Source organism: Pholcus phalangioides, unplaced genomic scaffold, assembly GCF_987345545.1.
Source record: "Pholcus phalangioides strain wild (caught in Gottingen) unplaced genomic scaffold, Ppha-v1.0 ptg000004l_1, whole genome shotgun sequence".
Taxonomy (NCBI): domain Eukaryota; kingdom Metazoa; phylum Arthropoda; class Arachnida; order Araneae; family Pholcidae; genus Pholcus; species Pholcus phalangioides.
Genome location: NW_028301597.1, coordinates 9,886,453 through 9,906,729, shown reverse-complemented (window position 1 = coordinate 9,906,729; position 20,277 = coordinate 9,886,453). Strand labels below are relative to the sequence as shown.

The 20,277-nt window shown below is 37.8% G+C and overlaps 1 protein-coding gene across 6 annotated transcripts in view; it reads left to right on the top strand.

The window, feature by feature from the left end:
* Positions 1–20,277, top strand: part of LOC149086522 (uncharacterized) — a 211,156-nt gene that overhangs the window by 116,382 nt on the left and 74,497 nt on the right. The gene's annotated exons all lie outside the window — the stretch shown is intronic.

The following is a 20,277-nucleotide window of genomic DNA, read 5'->3' as shown; positions in this document are numbered from 1 at the left end:
AAGTGAATGATAAAAAGAGTGCCCTTGAAAGCAAAGAGCCAAGGCAGTAAGTGACCAAATAAATGACCAAGAAAGTCTGCAAACATTTGAGTGACCATAAGAGTGATTTAAAGACAGACATATTTACTAGGAGCGGGGGGAATGGATTAGCGGGCTGCAGCCTAATGTGGCGAATTTGAAGAATGTGAAATCAAGAAAATAAGACAAGAAAGGGCGGCAAAATTTACGCCACAGGCGACCAAACCATAAATCCGACAAGCTAATCAGCAGCATAGCTTTCAATTCATGGCCAGTAACTGGAGGGCTTGCCATTGCTTCTAGCAATTGGCACCGCCTATATTTCATAATGGCTTCCTAGTTGAAAACAAATTGAGACAAAAAATTAGTTTTGCTTTTCTGCCTCCATATACAATTTCGACTTGACGAAGGATGAAGGAAATTTTACTATTTTCATGTAGTTTCTTGTGACGATACTACAGTGATTCTTATCAGTTTTCAGAATCCATAAAAGCTTCCTCACGAGCATAATATATATATATATATATCGCTATCTCATTCTCTCACTTCAGAAAGAAATACCCGGCACGCACCTGTTCTGATGGGTGCAGCTCTGTCTAGGTCCTACTGAACAAATTGAGGCGTAGGATCTCTATTGTGGAATAGCCACTGAGCAAAGGGAAAAAAAAACAATTCTTGATGTTCCGTCAGTCTTTGTTGTTGAAAATGAAGTAAAGAATGTCAACAGTTATGAACGGCTTATTTGGATATTTTCCCGCGCACACTTTTCCCTTATTCTGTTAATGGAACAAAACAATTGAAATTCTTTCAATAAACTGGCTAGTTTTGGCCAATCGTCGTGCCCCCCCCCACCTGGTGGCACTGGGATACTTCAAGGGGGACCACAGAAAAAAATTTAGAAGGGGGCCATGACAGTTGGTTTGGAGGGCTGCAGAGAGCTGAGAAGAAAAGTTAAGGTGTGAAGAAATAATGCTTTTATATTTAGTGACTATATACGCTTACAGTATCCACAAAACTTCACCCACAAAACCAGGGCTGTCTTAGAGCATGGACCCGTCCGGCCCTCACCACCATTTGCAGTAGGTTCCCTAGGAGGTTCCCCCACACTTGTGAAGGGTCATGCTCGGGGGTCTCATGTCCATAAGTGATCCCCCCCTTATGATATTTTGTATAGTACAATAAATTTTGTAAATAAGTAGGAAATATGTAGGCTGTTTATTTCCGGCTAAGTATAGGACTACCATAGCATTACTTTGCCGATGGGGCCCATGATGTTCAGACAGTCTTGAATAGAAGTTGGATTAGCAGGGAGCTCAATAAATTCTAGGCCAGTGGTCTGGAGGCCAATTTTATTTGCAAAATTTTCGTTCAGTATAAATTCACTGAAAAAATCAATTCAATACGTGTAAAGAACCTTGCTTCTAGATGAGGGTCGAAGACTCTGGGTAAGACAGGGGAGCCATGAGAAAAAAAATATGCTTCAAAGGGGGCCACAGGCAAAAAAAGGTTAAAAAGCGCTGGTATAAAAAGATGAATGCGTGAAAAATGATTAAATGACACCATCAAAGAACGAAGATAGGAAATAATTTTTTCTCGTATTCAGTGACACTTATAAGCCAAAATAGATAGATGGAACTAATGGAAAAAACTACCTCTTTCTCTTTTTATGGGAAGTTGAAATGACCGATTGAACCGAGGAAAAAAGGTGAATCATAGTTTGATTTTGCCATGCTACTCAGGAAAAAAGAGAGATGCAAGGCCATAAAATGTAATGCTCAAGACAGATGCGGACTCAGGACGATGCGACTGGAGGGGCGAATTGTGTAATTTTGTTTCACCGTCCCATATTTTACGGGACAGACAAATATTCACATTTTATTTGGCTCTTGGTAGGGGGTGGTTGTTTCCATCGCCTCCGCGATCCCCGCCTGAGTGGAGACAGGCATCTTCAGCGGCTAATAAAGTCGAGGCAGATATCTTTAGCTTCGAATGGAATGGAGTCGGATGTCTTCAGCAGCGGATGAAGCCGATGCGGATACAGTACAGCATCTCAATAATGGTCACCAATGGGACCAAAAATTTTGTCCGCTAACGGGAAGCAGAGCCGCAGCAGGAACAAGCAAGCATTTTGGCTCCCCCTTTTAATGGTGAAAGAGAGGTAAAAGTGTGAAATTTACGCCCCTTCTGGTCCAGCTCCCGGGACAGAATACCCACCTGCTCCCCCCTAGTTGCGGCCCTGATGGGAAGTGTCGATTTATGGGAGGTACGATAAAAACAGTGGAATCTCATTTATACAACTTTCACATTTATTCGACGTTTGACTTCGGTCGCAATTGGTTTCTATATTAAATTTTAATGTTAAAATGCCCTATCTATATTATAAATTAATTTCCAACTGTTTTATACAGTAAAAGTGAACACCTGTTCAGTGGTTCTGACATATTTTACAATAAAAATTTAATCAAGTTAACATAAGTTTGAAGACGATAAAAACATCTATAAAACTTTTATCAGTCTTGTAGTGTTGGCTTTTTTCACGCCTATCAACATGTGCAAACAAAACCAACGTTGCTATTCGGAATCATCATCCTGGACCAGAGTTATGTTCAGTTAATCAAATAATTAATTGAAAGATTATTATATTTCCCAAAATATGTGAACTTGGATTCATACATAATTACATTATACATTTTGAATGAGAAATTTACATCGGGGAATAGAACAAAATATACACCGCGTGGGCGACATCACAACAACTTCCTCGTTCCCCACTACTCTCAAACACTACTGCCACGAGAGCGAATCTTGGGCGCGGCACCTATATTAACGGATACGGTCGGCATTGACTGTCACAGACTCCCCCTCTGGTTTCATGAAACCGTCTCGGTATGAAACCAGGAAGAATCTTCAAATATAAACAATACGGTGCATATAAACAATCAAAAATATTTGACGAACACATTTCAATTGTGGGGGAGGAAAAAAAAATCACACATATTTTCAAAAATAATATATATATATATATATATATAGTTCATTCTTCACGAGAACGATGACTTGTAGGTAGACCAATCTACGACTTTTTTGGAGGGCGGCCTCGTCGACGCATAGGCATCACCGGTGTCTGTGCAATGTTCTTGCAAGGTCGAAATGCTGATGTACAATTCCCTCCAAGTGATACCTGAGGTGAACATATACTGGCCACATCATGTCTACATGGAGATCTCGGGGAAACCGCAGAATTTTGGCTCCTCGGCAATGAGCGTCTACAGTTTTCGTCTTTTTCTTTCGTGTTGTGGAACTCTACGTGATCCTGGAGGACGGACTCATCCTCGAAGGTCATCTCACAGTATTGACAGACGATCACCTGGACGCGAATTGGCTGTCGCGATTCTGGCAATGACGCTGTCGTTTCCTCGGCGTACGCCTCATTCATGTGGGTCATGACGTTCTTTATCATCTGCAATTTCCGACTGAATGTAGACTAGCAGATTCCGCAAACGTATGGAGCCTGCAAGCGACTGGCGGACACGACCTTGTAGCTGCTTGAAGTTGGTGACTTTGTGGACATGGAATGGTTTTTTGAGTGTTGCTCGTCAAAGTGTCTCTGAAACTGACTCTTCTGAACGAACTGGCAGACGTGACATCTGCATAAATATCTGGCGTCGAGCGGAGGATTCGCGGCGACCCTTTGTTTCTTTGCATCGTCTTTTCCGGGCATAGCCGTTGTTTCTATCAAGGCCTCTACCTTTTTGCGTCCCCTTTCTCTCTGACTTCGGATGTTCACGAGTCCAGGTGGGACAGGCTTGCGACCCCTCTTGGTTTTCGCTGGAAACATTCGGTACTGAGACACAGGTGTTGGTGAACTATTACCAGTGTTGATATGATGTTGAACGAATGTAGTAGGCTCTCCCCCTGGTTTGAAGACATCCTGATGTTCGCTTAGCGGGGTGCTAAGTTGACGCTTTTGCTCGAGAGTCAAATCTCTTTCCTCGTCATCATGCAGTCGGTATGAATGCATGAGGTCCACTGATTCTGATACTGCACAATCAGCCGCTGGAAGCTGTGGGAATGAGAATTGGTGATGGGGAGTGTCACTGAAAAACCAACATTTCCTCTTTAGATCCACAGCGATGCCTGCTGCCGTCAGGAAGTCTAATCCCAGCAGCGATCGGTTACCCTTTGCTTCTGGAAACACTAAAAAGGTGGTATCAATAGTTCGATTTCCAACTCGTACCAGTAGGTTGACTTCATAGACCTTGCAGATAGACCGGGTACCATCAGCCAGAGAAACAGTCGTGGTGGCACTGTTCATTGGTACATTTTTACTTAGAAAAAGCTTGTATAAGAGTTCCCCTGCAACCGAGTGTGTCGCACCTGTGTCGATACATATGAGACCACGATCTTGACATACTTGAATTTCCATCAGATGTCAGGAGTTGAAAAAATTGAAGATTCAAAAATATATCGGGTGCTGGTGTGGAGGATTTATTATATATTAAAACTGGATGTGTGTATGTGTGTGTGTGTTTGTGGGGGAGCGGGGGGGGGGATTTCAAATATTTCTTTCGTCCATCTGTTGTAAAAATACATAATCAAATATTTAACATATCTTAAATAGCATCTAGATTAAATATAAAAAAATAATTTCAAAAATTTGGAAATAATTTTTATGTTTAATGAATTTTTATTATTTAATTTTTAACCCTTAGCATTTCCTACGAATGCCAAGAATCTTCTCCCATATTTTTGGCTTACATAATTCATAATTTATCTCCTCTAACTTCGATTAAAATATCATATAATCGATATTTACATCTTAGAGAAGAAATAGAGAAATCTTATATTGCACTTCTCATTGATTTACATAAGTTTATAATATGTTGTGTATTCTTTTTCCCCCTCTTGTGTGAGTGAGTGAATAAATTTATATTCTTTTAAAAAAAAATATCGTATAATATGGCTCTGATCAAAAGTATTCGTAAGTTCTACCGTATCATCTTCATCCATTGTTACGAAAGCTATGAGCTTTAAAAAAACCTCTCTCTGAATTCCAGATACACTGAAGAGCCAAAAAAACTGGTACACCTGCCTAATATCGTGTAGGGCCCCCGCGAGCCCACAGAAGTGCCGCAACATGACGTGGCATGGACTCGACTAATGTCTGAAGTAGTGCTGGAGGTAATTGACACCATGAATCCTGCAGGGCTGTCCATAAATCCGTAGGAGTAAGAGGGGGTGGAGATCTCTTCTGAACAGCACATTGCAAGACATCCCAGATGTGTTCAATAATGTTCATGTCTGGGGATTTAGGTGGCCAGCGGAAGTGTCTAAAGTCAGAAGAATGTTCCTGGAGCCACTTTGTAGCAATTCTGGACGTGTGGGGTGTCGCATTTTCCTGCTGAATGCAAGTCCATCGGAATGCACAATGGACATGAATGGGTGCAGGTGATCAGATAGGATGCTTACGTACCTGTCAGAGTCATATCTAAACGTATCAGGGGTCCCATATCACGCCAACTGCACACGCCCCATACCATCACAGAGCTTCCACCAGCTTGAACAGTTCCCTGTTGACATGTAGGGTCCATGGATTCATGAGGTTGTCTCCATACCCGTACACGTCCATCAGCTTGAAACAATTGGAACCGAGACTCGTCAGACCAGGCAACGTGTTTCCAGTCCTCAACAGTCCAGTGTCGGTATTGTCGGGCCCAGGCGAAGCGTAAAGCTTTGTGTCGTGCAGTCATGAAGGGTACACGAGTGGGCCTTGGGCTCAGAAAGCCCATATCGATGATGTTGCGTTGATGGTTCGCACACTGACACTTGTTGATGGCCCAGCATTGAAATTTGTAGCAATTTGCGGAAGGGTTGCACGTCTGTCACGTTTAATGATTCTCATCAGTCCCGTTCTTGCATGATCTTTTTCCGGCCGCAGTGATGTCGTAGATTTAATTTTTTACCGGATTCCCGATATTCACGGTATACTCGTGAAATGGTCGTACGTGAAAATCCAAATTTCATCGCTACCTCGGAGATGCTATGTCCCATCTCTCATGCACCGACTATAACACTATGTTCAAACTCACTTAAATCTCGATAACCTGCCATTGTAGCAGCAGTAACCGATCTAACAACTATACCAGACACTTGTTGTGTTATATTGCCGACAGCAGCGCCGTACTCTGATTGGTTTCGTATCTCTTTATTTGCATACGCATGCCTGTACCAGTTTTTTTGGCTCTTCAGTTTAAATAAAAAATTATTACTATTCTCCGGCGCGTTCCGCCTCTCTCCCTCTGTGGATTTGAGTAGACTGAAGCGCACATGCGCTAGTTGCTCTTGGCGTCCATAAAATTATCCAATGAGCATCTACTTGATGACTTAAGTGTGGATACTTTCAAGAACAATCGGTAACTTAAAATTTAGTTACCAACTTAATCACTTACCGCATGTAAACAGGCCTTTAGAAGTAGCACATCTCGCACTATATCACCCAGTCCTAATATTCAGTATTTTTTTTTATACTTTCATGGCTAAGTCCAGTTAATCAAGGTTCCACTGTATAGTAGTAACAGATTTATGAAAAATAATCAGCTATATACAGGGTGATTATGATTAAAGTTTCGATTCCAAAACTATACAACAAGTACTGGTCAGAATGACTTGGAAATTTGCATGGAGACTCTTGAAGCAATAGAAATTTCTTTGGCAATAAAAGAAAGTAAGTAGTGCCAGTAGATGATGGTGTATTTGGCTAGCAGTATAATCCAGTGGTTCTCAATTTTTTTCCTTTCAACCATTTCTCATTCCTTTGGCCCCCCCCCCCCTGCAAACATGACTAATTTTATCTCCCCACCCTCCGTTTTCCTATTAGAAGATAGTTATTCAAAAAATGTCTGAAGTGTAAATATGTTTGAATTAATTTGATTAATTTTTAATTTATTAAAATAACAAAGAAGCAAAATAAACAGAATACAGTAAAAAAAATAGAATACATTATTTTCAATCAATGTAAACTCTGCACTTGAAGATGGCACAATGTCATCAAGTTACTGTACTCGACGAAATTTGTTTTTAAATTAGTTTAGTTTTTTTTTTATCAAATTAGTTTTTTTTTTGTTTAAATAATTATAGTTTCATTGAGAAATGTCAGTTGAAACTTCCAAAAAACGCATTCTTATGATAAAAATCTCAAAAAGTGGTAGCAAGCAGTTTTATTAATTTTATTCTCTTCATGCGGATAAAAGTGGTAATGAGGGAGTAGCCGCACACAAATGAATCACAGTTGAAAAGTTGAATTCATTTTCAACAATAATACATGTATCAAGGATATAGGTTCGTGTTGTAGCCCTACTCTGAATTAAAAAAATGAACTAAAATATGTGTGAAAATTTTTTAAATATTTGTTTGAACCAAATTCGTTCCAGAAAAATGATGCACTGACGAAACTGTTCATGTGAACATTGGCGTACGCAAAGGGGGGTTGGGGTTCTAACCCCCCCCCCCCCACCCTTGAGCCAAGATTATGGTGTTATTTTGCAGGAAAAAACGTAACCCCCCCTCAGAAGGAAAAAAATTCTAAACCCCCCTCCCTCGAGAAAATTCTGTGTACACCTATGCATGTGAACATAATGATTCATTATCAGGATTTCAATCCCATCGGAAAATATAAATAATTTTCAAATATAAGAAAAATTCAATAATGAGAAAATGAGAAATAAGATAATAAGAAATTTTCTCAAATTTCAAATTTTCAATAATAAGAAAATTATCAGTTTGTTGATTTCAATTTCGAAACGGCGAAAATCTGATATTTCATTGAATGACAAGCTACCTTCAAGTAGCTTTTTGGTTCATAATGTGGCCACTCTCTCGCAGGCGAACAAAGCAACGTGCGAGTTGGCACACAACACAATATTTGTTGTTTAAACACAGCACAATATTTCACATAACAGTCTGCACTATATTTAATATACTGAGCGCATAGGTAACGAGGCATATGGCATTTTTTACTGGCGAAACATTGGTCCTAGAGGCATACCTCCAGTTGGAAAAACTATTTGAATAATGTGTAGTACCTCAGATATTTGATTCATGTTTACATAATTATTAAAATAAAAATGCTAACTTTTTATGCGGACACCTTGTTCCCCAAAACCCATTTGGAATGTTGTTTCCCTGTCTACAACAAAAAAAATTCAACGTTTCTAAGTTCAATATTCATCGAGATATTCTGAGAAAGTTGGAAAAAAAGCAGCATATTAAATGAGGGGAAACCATTTTACCCTCATTTAACGCTGTTTTTTCCAAAATTTTTGAATTTGCATGTCTCGGTGAATATTGCATTTAGAAACGTGAAATTATTTTAGTTGGCATCGGGAAATATAGAGCAACAACTTTTTAATTGGGTTCTTTGGCACACAGGGACAGTATAAAAAGTTGTTTTTTTCAAAATTTTATAACTATACAACACCTTACAACATGACTGGCATATCTGAGTTGGACACGTGATTTAGATACTTGTTCTAGTTGGGTAAGTCTGTAAGACTAATGGCCCGCCTGTAAAGTGCCATACGCCCTGTTACCCATGCTGCCTGCATATACATGTAAAAAATTAGTTTGCGATCTACTCTAGTCTACTCTCGTTATAACGGAAAAAAATACTGTTTTAATGAAAACTTTTCTAATCCCCCAGGTAAGTTTACATAGGAACAATATTAAAAATTTGGAATTCCTTTTTAACAAAATTTCTTTATTACAAAGTGATTTCTCCGTTCTCTTGGAGTTCATTATAATGGGGTTTGACTGTATTCCCCCCCCCCCAAATAAAAAATCTGACATTTTTGCACTAAAGTAATTGAACTTGGACAATTTGATCTGAAAACAGTTTTTTTTTTACTCTCATAAATTTTGGAAGGAAACAAAAGGAAGAAAGGGTGGGGAGAAAAAAAAATGGCCAAGAGGGGCTCTGTTGTGCTTAAATGCCTCAAAATTCCACTTGTGCGCAAGGGAATTCATGCCTCACTCCAGCATTATGACAAAATTTCACACATTTATGAGACGTTTGACTACAGTCATGATTAATCTCTATATATAGTTTCCAATATTAAAATATTTCATTTGCACAAAGCACAATTTAAATTATTTGTCATTTTAATTTTGATTCGAACTCTCTAAATCTTTGGCATTTAGACATCATTTCCAACTATCAAATCCATGCGGTTTTTGCAGATTATGAAAACGCATCGCTGAATTGGTTTTGCATGCATGTTATCAACACTAAAAACCATAAATTTTAGGTTGACAGTTTTATGTTTCATTCTCGCTGAAACATTCGTCCGAGTGGAAGACGATAGAAGACGAAGTGAACTCTTTGACTTATTGCATTTAATACACATACACATGATAAAGGATGAAGCACGAATAGAAATAGATGTTAACGCGTTAGCTACATGATTGCGAATGCTCGAGAGAGCGTGAGACACAGAAGCAGAACAGACAGCAATTTTAAATCACTTGAACATTATAAACAAAGCACAGAATAAGGTCTATTAGATGCTGCCATCTATATTAACGAAATAGATCACAGCACCCCTCCCTTCTTAGTTAGGAAAGTCGTTGATTCCCAGTCGTTTTGGGCGAATGATTGTTCGTTTCGGTGTCGGAGTCTTTGTTGCCACAGTTCCGTTATCGTTTGGTATCTGCTCGTTTGCAAACGTTGAACTTGAAGGTTCTGCACTAGTCTCTGTTGACACATCTGCAGGAATTGGACTCGATCCGGAAATCTCTGAACTTGTAGGATCTGTAGGATAACGGTTCATCATTTGGTCAGCGTGACGTCGGACAACATCTCCGGTATTGGTTTTGTATGACACTGGTCCGGTTGGTTTCACAACAGTAGCCGGAATCCAGGGTACACCCTGGCTATAATTTCTGATGTAGACAGCATCTTTGGCATCGAATCGTCTCACTGTTCGTTGCTTTTGCTCTGTAGCTGCATCTTGCTCTTGTTTCCACCTTTTATCACCCACCAAGTCTGGATGAAGACGGTCCAAGATAGTAGTCAGCCTCCTTCCCATCAGCAGCTCAGCTGGACTGACCCCTGTTACTGAAGATGGCGTGATGTGTTGATGAAGTAGGAAATTGGAAAGACGCTTTCTCCAGGAACCTGAAATGATGCGTTTTAGAGAGTCCTTCACCAACTGGACAGTTCTCTCTGCTTGACCATTTGCACATGGTCTGTAAGGAGCAATCAGTGCTTGACGAATACCATTACTTTCTAGGAAACGGCGAAAATCGTTAGATGTGAACTGAGGTCCATTATCGGAAATTACAACATCCGGCAAACCATGAGTAGCGAAAATCTCGCGCAGCACATCGATGGTTTCGGTGTCAGTAGTTGATGTCATTCGTCGTACTTCAGTCCACTTGGAGTAGGAGTCAATCAGAATCAAGAAGTTTTGTCCTTGAAATGGTCCAGCGAAATCTATGTGAACTCGGGACCAAGGCTTTGTCGTCATTTCCCACGGATGGATTGGAACTCTGGGAGGTGCATGCCTTGTACATTGACAGTTCGTACATCTTCTTACGTAGTTTTCAATATCAGCATCCATGCCTGGCCACCATACGAACGATCTTGCAAGAGCTTTCATGCGTTCAAAGCCTGGATGCGTGACATGCAATTCACTTAAAACTCGAGATTGACCTGGCACTGGAATAATTACTCTATTTCCCCATAATAAGCAATTTTTATGCACTGATAGTTCATTCCTTTTTATGAAATAAGTTCGAAACTGTGAATTTTTCATCTCAACAGGCCAACCTTTTAGTACCCAGTTCAACACTCTAGAAAGTATTGGATCTCTAATAGTCATTTTTGAGATATCCACAGCATGAAGTGGTGGATTTTCTAATTCTTCTATGAATAGCACTTCTAATGGAGAAGTGACCACGGATTCGGGAGTTTTTGCATTCGGTAATATGCTTAGGGCATCCGCATTACCAATTTTCTTTCCCGGCTTATGAATTAACAAAAAATCATATGCATTTAGAAGAAAACTCCACCTTAGCATTCGCTGAGATAAAATCTCTTTCGTGGTCTTATTTTTATTGAAAATTCCCAACAGAGGTTGGTGGTCAGTAACTATAGTGAATGAGTGACCATACAGAAAATGATGAAACTTTTTTATTCCAAATACTATACCCAAAGCTTCCTTATCGATTTGAGCATAGTTTCGTTCTGTAGTAGTTAAAGTTCTCGAGGCATAAGCTATTGGTGCTTCTGAACCATCAGGAAGTACGTGACTCAAAACCGCACCAACTCCAAAAGGTGAAGCATTGCATGCCAACACAATGGGAAGCTTTTCATCGAAAGGAACTAACACACAATCCGAACTTAACAATTCCTTCAGAGAATTGAAGCCATCATCGTGGATCTTTGACCATTTGAATGGTGCATTTTGATCCAGTAATCTATGCAACACTTCCGCAACTGTAGCCTTATCCTTGAGGAAACTGTTATAGAAATTTATCAGTCCTAAAAATGCCTGCAATTGTTGTTTGTTTTTTGGAATGGGAGTCGAACGTATTGCTTCAATTTTTGAATTGGAAGGGTGAACACCCGCAGCATCGATACGGTACCCTAAAAATTCAATTTCAGTGACTCCAAAAAGACATTTTTCTCTTTTAGCACGTAATCCGACATTTTTAAGTTTGTCTAGCACGCATTCTAATCTTGATGCTAATTGATCTAGAGAATTAGCCCTGATCAAAACGTCATCAAAATATGGAACTACTCCTTCCAAATTTGAAAACAAATTTTCGATCATATTTTGGAAAATTCCAGGAGCAACATTAACACCATATTGCAATCTGTTAACCTTGAAAGCACCCTTGTGAGTTACAATTGTCTGGGCCTCAGCTGAAGTTTCGTCTACACGAAGCTGTAAATAAGCCTGAGCTAAATCTATTTTAGCGTAATATCCTCCACCCTTCAGGTTTGACAGTAACTGATTAACAGCTGGAATTGGATGGGGTGAGCATTCATGGCCTTATTCAAAGTTACCTTATAGTCCCCACATAATCTAACGTCACCTGAAGGTTTAATAATGGGAACAACAGGAGTTGACCACTTTGGGTTCAAAATAGGTTCAATAACTCCTTCATCCTGAAGTTTTTTCAAAGCAATCTCAATTTTTGGTTTCATTGCAAGTGGAACGTTCCTAGCCTTGAGTCGAATGGGAGGAAATTGAGGATCAAGAGGTAAAGACACGACAGGTCCTGCAAATGTACCCAATCCAGCATCAAAAACCTCTCTATATTTTTGAATTACAAAATCCACAGGATTAGATTCAATCTTTTTGACTCCATTCAATGAAATACCCAGAGGCTCAAACCATGAGAAACCCAAAATATTTGTGCATTTACATTTTGAAATTAGCGATTGTAATCTGACGTTCTTGTTCCCAAATTGTACTTCTACCATGCATAAACCTAGAAGTGAAATTAAATTTCCTTGAAAATCCCGCAACTTCACAAAAGTGTTTCTAATCTTAAGTTTGCAGCAACCAAACAAAGTTTCAAAAGTTTCTTTAGAAATTATAGAATAATAAGATCCAGAATCAATCTCCATTTTTAATGCATGGTTGTTCAATAAAACCTTGATACCTTGTTTGAAACCAGAAAAGTTAACTACAGAATTCGAATATTCATTTTTGGTTTTAATTTCATGTGTATTATGTGTGTAGGCTTTATTTTTCTGAATACTCTTGGCCCTGCATACAGTTTGTACATGCCCTTTCTTTCCACAGTGCCTGCAAGTCGCTGATTTGAAACGACAATTAGAACGGTCATGTCGTCCACCACAACCAAAACATACATAACTGTTATTAGAAAAATCATCCTTTGAAACATTTTTTTGTTTCGAATTAAATTTCTTTTTACACTTCACTTGATCAACGAAATCAGAAGTTCCTGAATTAGAAATTTGAGAATTTTGAGAATGAATTTGTTTTGATTGTGAAAACGCAGTTTCAGCTGCAAGGCACTTGGCAACAGCATCGTCAAAATTCAATTTTGGCTCTGCCAGTAACTTCCGTTGAGTTCCTTCATCTCGTAATCCGCATACCAACTGATCGCGCAATCGTTCAGCAAGAGTAGCACCAAAATTACAATTTTCAGCTAATTTTCTGAATTCGGTAACGTACGACTTTACTGACTCATTGTTTAACTGTACTCTCTTATGAAATTGAAATCTGCAATAAATTTCGGAGGGTTTCGGGCAGAAATGATTCTTCAGTAGTTCGAGTATGTTATCGAAACTCACATCAGAAATCTGCTGAGGCGACACAAGGGAACGCAAAATCCCTAGCGTTTTTATTCCGCACACAGCCAAAAGAACAGCCCTTTTCTTTTCAGGAAGCGTTATCGCATTTGCTTCCAAGAAAAAAGTCAGCTGTTGTATATATAAATCCCAGGACCCCGAATTTGAGGTATCGAACTCAGGCATAGACCCAATTGTTGCCATGTTAGAATTTTATTAACATCAATATAAATAGATACCAGTGCCACGCGAAACTCGAGCGTGATAAGGAAAAGCAATGTCGAAATAAACATACCAGCTCTCATCAGGCATCAGTTTGGTAAACATCCCATAGTTCGTCGCCAGTTTTATGTTTCATTCTCGCTGAAACATTCGTCCGAGTGGAAGGCGATGGAAGACGAAGTGAGCTCTTTGACTTATTGCATTTAATACACATACACATGATAAAGGATGAAGCACGAATAGAAATAGATGTTAACGCGTTAGCTACATGATTGCAAATGCTCGAGAGAGCATGAGACACAGAAGCAGAACAGACAGCAATTTTAAATCACTTGAACATTATAAACAAAGCACAGAATAAGGTCTATTAGATGCTGCCATCTATATTAATGAAATAGATCACAGCAGACAGATACAAAGAGACGCATTGAGCCGGTTATGGACATTTCAAAGTGAAGACTTATGTGAGAATTTATTGCAATTTCCTGAGAAATCAGCAGACGCAGTGAGTCAAATAAACGGATTTAAATTGCTCTAAATGTGGTCATACACCCTTTTAGAATTTTTTTCTAACGTCCATAATATTGTTCTGGCAGGATAGGAAAATTGCATTGAAATTATTTGGGATGTTGCAGGCCAATAGTGGGCCAGCAGCAGGCTTAGGTAGTAGGGCAGTTAATAGGAATCATTACAGTATCAATTATAAAACTTTAAAGATGTGGTGTCAATCTTAGAGGAAGTCCCAATATATTATCTGCTTGGATTGCTTATAGAAACCAATCAGCAAACCAAATGACGTTAAGACAGTCTTAAATATGTTTGAAATTGCGGTTTTCCTGTTAAATTGAAAAGAATGGCGTATGAACACTTGTGATTGAAACCAGGGTTGTCAAACTTGCTCCTTGGGTAGATCCCCCCGCCCCGGGCTGGGGTTTTTTGGGGGCAAATTGTTTGTTTTTGAAGAAAATGTGTTGCTTTCAGGTTAAAATTTTATTTTAAGGTTAGTTTATGTATTCCAGAAATTGCTGCATAGTGCAGTGTTTGAAATATGTATATTTTGAAGTATTTTTAAGGATTTTTTTTGGGAGTAAAAATGAGATAATTTCTTGGAATCACAAACACACTTTTTTATAATTCTTCCAACTACTTTTTTGTATGTAAGCATTTAGGTATGAAATTGACACATTAAAATGTTACAAGAAACCGCAAACAGAAAATGTTTCGATGAACTTAAATATGTAATATATGTATTACACCTGATTGATATGTGGTAAGCATATCCAAAGAAATTATTGCTTATTTATAAACTATATATATATAATTGATTTTCTGTCTGTGTGTGTGTTCTCTATATAAATCTACAATTTTAGATCGATCGTTGCCAAATTTTGCATATATACCAAATGGGACCCGACTTGAATGATAGGCTACTTTAAAATTTCGTCAGAGCAGCGCAAATGGGCAAAAAACTGTAGGGCAACAATGGTTTTGGGCCTCAACTATCACTTTTGGTACGTTTACTTTGGTTACCGTGGTTCCCTAGCAGTGCGTTTCAGACATGTATATGCCTTTACAATGGTTTGTCACTTCTTTAACGCTACCAGTGTATGTATAATAGTTTATGCCTTTATAGCTACATTTTCAATCCTCCCAGTAATGAGAGTTTTATGAATAGACGTCAGAATCATCATCAACATCACTTTGAGGGACAGGCAAAGGATGGTCCTCATATAAATCAATGTTGAAATTGCAGATTTTACTGTAGAAATGGGAAAATTTAGTGGGGTTTCCTGCCACATTAGTAATTTTAAAAATTTTATTGAATTCTCGGTTTTTTATATATTGCGTTTGCTTAGAGATACGAAGCCCAGAAAATCAAGTATGAAGTAATTAGCTAGACCTATTTTTGAGTTGAATATCCATGCAATAACATTGATTTCAACTTTTTATTTATATCTTCCCAAGCATGGAAATTAATGTGTCCGTATTGTCGTTTGATATTCAACTGCATAAATTCATGTAGTTTAGGATGTTTCAAAATTAATTATGGATCCGTAAAGTACATTGAAGAAATTCCACAGCTTTAACTAAGCATTTTTGGAAGCTGAAACAGGCAGATGGATAGCAGAGATATCGCTGTACTCTAATTTACCTGGGTCCCGGGACCCAGGTTATTCGCAAAACCTGGGTCCTTTTTGAGTGAAAGTGGGTCCCTCTCAAAAAAAAATTTATCTTGAAAAAAATTATGCGCCCCCCCCCCCCCCATAATTCACTGGTATCTCTCTATGAACTTTCTTCCAGCATGCCCCAGGTCTTTGATCACCTGCTTATATTTCTTCGTTGAGACTGAGCGGTGGGCCATGTTCTGCGTAGGAGAAGAAGGTATCTGTGAATCAAATATAATTCATTTCTAAAAACATGTGTTGTATCCAAAGGTTCATTTACTTTCATTGTTTACTAGTAGGAAAAGCTTGCAAAGAAGCTCATTAGCTCTGAGAATTTAATGTATGGAATTCCGCACATGTAATACATCTGAAACAAATATACAGTTGATCCCACTTATAACGTTTCTCCCATTTAGAACTTTTTTCACTTAGTACAACTTATTTTCGTGGTCTTAACAATAATTGGGAAATCTTAATGAGAGTTACTTAAAGTGTTTTCCTATTTATAATGTTTTATAACAGTTTTTTGAAAAACGTTATATAAGCAGGATCCACTTTAATTAACAGTTGGAGGCACTCATTTATATATGTTCACTAATAAATCAATCTATAAATTCCCTTCTGATTGATTCTACATTTCGTTAAAAAAATCTTAGCACTTTCAATATCTTCTGCTTAAATTTAAAGCAAATTCGATTTTCTCTCTCTCTGACACTTATCTTCTGATTCCCTATTCATACTTTGGTTTTCCTGGTAAAATGATTTTATTTTCCCTCCCTGATGATCCACCATTCTGATCTGTCGCAATTTAACTGCCACATATTTTCACACCTGAATATGGGAGCTATGTCAGATTTGTGTTGAAGAAACTTAACAGTGTGCTTATGTGTGTGTTCTTAGCATTTGGCGTGTTTTGTGTTCAGTAGGTGGTACCATATATCTAGCGCAGCAAGTAGATACTTTCTCAAACGGGGCAAGCACACATTTTGGCACACCCATGTAATGTAGAACAAGCAGTTATAAAGGGTGAATTTGGTGGCCCCCTCTAGTCCAGAGCCCGGGACACTAGACCCGCTTGTCCATTCCCCCTTCCAGTTGCGACCCTGCATCCATACACCAAACTGGTAATGCATGCATTTGAAGTTTGATGTATAAATATTTGTGTTATTGGTCTGTGTGATCACCATGGCAACCAGAAGTTTTTCAAAGGAATAACCAACTTAAAATTTCAAAACCTTACGAAATCACATTTTTAGCCGATTACCATTGCGCAATCACGAGTTCCAAACCCGGATTTTCACCAAAATCAAAGTTGGGGGGGGGGGGGGTAGGGGGTTATCTTCCCGTAGAGAAATAAAATATTGGAATAAATAATTGTTTTCGAGTGTTAGTGACCCAAACTTTCTTTGAAGAATTAGATCCTTGTGCCCCTTCAAAAGCTGATTCTGCATGCACATCCGTGATTTTCGCGATGCGAAACAGTGACTACCACATAGCAGGTAAATGGCAAAACTGTATATATTCAAGGTCGAGTTTTTACAGATTTGTTTTTTTTCCACGGGATCGGGAAAGTTTTACAATTTGAACGGGCATTCCAATCCTTTACGATTTAAAAAAATATATATATGCATTCGCAATATTGTAGGAACAAGGCTAATTTACGCTGTATTAGACGCTGTCTAATACAGAAGGGAGACGGAAGGGAGAAAATCCATAGGGGAATAAAAACTCAAAAATTTGGCAATTACATGGCCCCTGATTCAGGGAAGCGACTAGATCTCTCTCATTTTATTCGTCAACAACCCGCGTGTATATCAATACAGTACAGTGTACAAAGTAGTAAAACCACTTTTTCAAGGTCGCGCGATCATGATAGATGGAAAAAAGAAAGGGAAAAGTTTGGGAGGTTTTCTTTTTTACTTTTTTCTTAAACTAGGAAAAAATGCGTCCCAAGGATGCACGAAAGAAATATTTATGCATCCTTTTCCGAAATTCTGCGTATTGGCATCTCTGGATAACTTGAAGTTCGGGGGGGGGGGGGGGGGAGTGGATTGAAATACCTAGCGCCCCTTGAAAAAGGAAAAAAATCCTTTCTATGTTTCTTTAAATCTAGATTTGTTTATTTCATGAGTCGCACAGAAAGTCGCCGTGTTGTTTTACGTGGACACAGTTTGTATATCCCTCAAGAAAGAGGGAGATATCACATGATCCAAAAAGCCTCATTGAAGAAAACCTGGGCAGTGCTGGGTATTATAGCTAGTACATAATAATTTTCCACACACACACACACAAATCCTTGTATAAATAAATTGCAGCCTCTGTGAAGAAGTAAACCAATGTATGTAAACTGAATTTTCATTCAAAAAATATTTACATGTTTGCATTATATTTTTATAATTTTTGGTACAAGTACATCAGACTTTCATAAGGGTCATTCCATGTCAAATCACCCAGCCATGATACCCATAGTCTCAAATTTCAATGATTTTTATTTTTATTTGTTGCATTTACCATCCTTATTAACCGTGTGAAATATTATTTTCATATCTCTAAAACTTTTTGAGAAAAAAATGTTGAAATTTATCAAAAACTGATGCAGATGACTTTTCCGAGGCTCAATTTTTAAGCGGCATTGTTTGAGAAAATAAATCGTAACTTATTCAATTTTCAATATATTCAAGTGAAATTTTCACTACAGTGTTCACAAAAACATACAGAATATGAATAAAAAGAAACATTTGAAATTTACATGCAAAATATTATGTAAACTTTGTTTTTGTGGAATTTTTCGTTTGAAAAAAATACAATTTTTCAAACGTATTTTTAGACCAGGGGCACAGCAGTTACCAAAACAACTTTTATTTTAAATTTCTCCTAAATATATGAAGTTAAATACTGTGGAAAAAAATAATGGGTTTTTGACTGTTAATACGTTTATTCTGGCTCGCAACACAAAATTCATCGAAATAAGACTGGATCGTTCCGATTTCAAATCATTCAACAAGATACTGAAATACAACCCATCATCCCGGATTCCAATTATTACTTTTTGTTTATTGTTTCTACCATGCTTGTTGACCATGCAAAGTTTCGTGTACATATCTCGAAAACTTTTTGAAAAAAAAAAATGTTTTCTAACCTCTCAAATGACGTCTCTTAGGCTAACCCCATTCAAGCAATATTATTTGTGAAAATATATCGTAACTTTGCAGATTTTCAATACATTCAAATGAAATTTCCATTAAAATGCTCACAAAAAAATGCAGATTATGACTAGGAAAGAAAATTTAAACCTTTTGCATTAAAAAATTAGATTGCAAAAAAATTGTTGAAATTTAATTTTTGATTCTTTTTATAATAAAAACACAATGGCTCACCTTTGCTTTTTCATTTACAAAAGCTCTCCTGCTTTTCACACAGCATATTCAGTGACATTGAACTCTTCAGATTTTTTTCCTGGTTCCCCTTTCCTAAGTTTTCCCCTTGTTGTGATGGCTAAATTGAGTCTTATTTCTAATTAACTTTATGAAAATAATCATATAATTTGCTTTCTGTTTAATATCTTCATTAAGTGTGCTTTGAGATTCATTTTCTAGTAATTCTTCTTCAAAAACTTTACAAACCTTTGATTTTAAAGTGTTACAAGCAGATTCAACTTTTCTTTTGGCATTGTTTGACTTGCATTGTGGAGCTACCGTATGAAGTTTAATTGGTGGCTCTTCTATGTTCTGTAGAGATGAATTTATTTCTTCAAGTGCTTCTTGTTTAATAATTGACATTTTTCCAAGTTACTTCTCTACATTACTGTCACTGTTCATCTCTTCACAGTATTCAGTTTCTTCATTTAATTTATTGTTGTTTATATTCGCTCTCTCTACAGGCATGGCATATTTTTTGCCCTGGAATTGATTTTGTACAACCGTTTATTTCATTTATACATGAAAAATACAAGTTTACTATCCTTAAACCTTCTGTTATTTTTTTCTTATGACATTTTAAAGGATTAAAGCATGCTTCCGGATATATTTCATACTTTGAGAAAAAAGCTCTATGATGCTTAAACACACAGTAGATAAATGTTCAGAACTTACTCCACTCCTCAATATCGATGTCTGTTGGGTCCAATGATGTATTGGGTAACAGATTTTACACTTTTGCATAACACTTTTTATGACAGTCAGTTCCAGTTTCTTTTCCAACACTATAAATTTCAAGTGTCTTTTCTGACATTTTACTTTGAATTTCGAAATGATATAAAATATTTAGCTCAAATGGAAATTGTGTTATCATAAGAAAAATCTGCTAACCCTTGAGTAGGCTACTCTATGGAACACATTCTGTCTTCAGCAAGATCATAATTGAGACTTACATCATTTGATGAGGGGCAGTTTAGTTCTTACACTTTTGTTTTAATACTAATCATAACACCATTTTGGAGCAGATGTCACACAGTTCTCTGTGTCACATAACACGTTCTACGTCACCACACATATTGGCGTCCTGATTGCCATTCGATATCCAGTAGTTAAGACTTATGCCAGGGGTCTG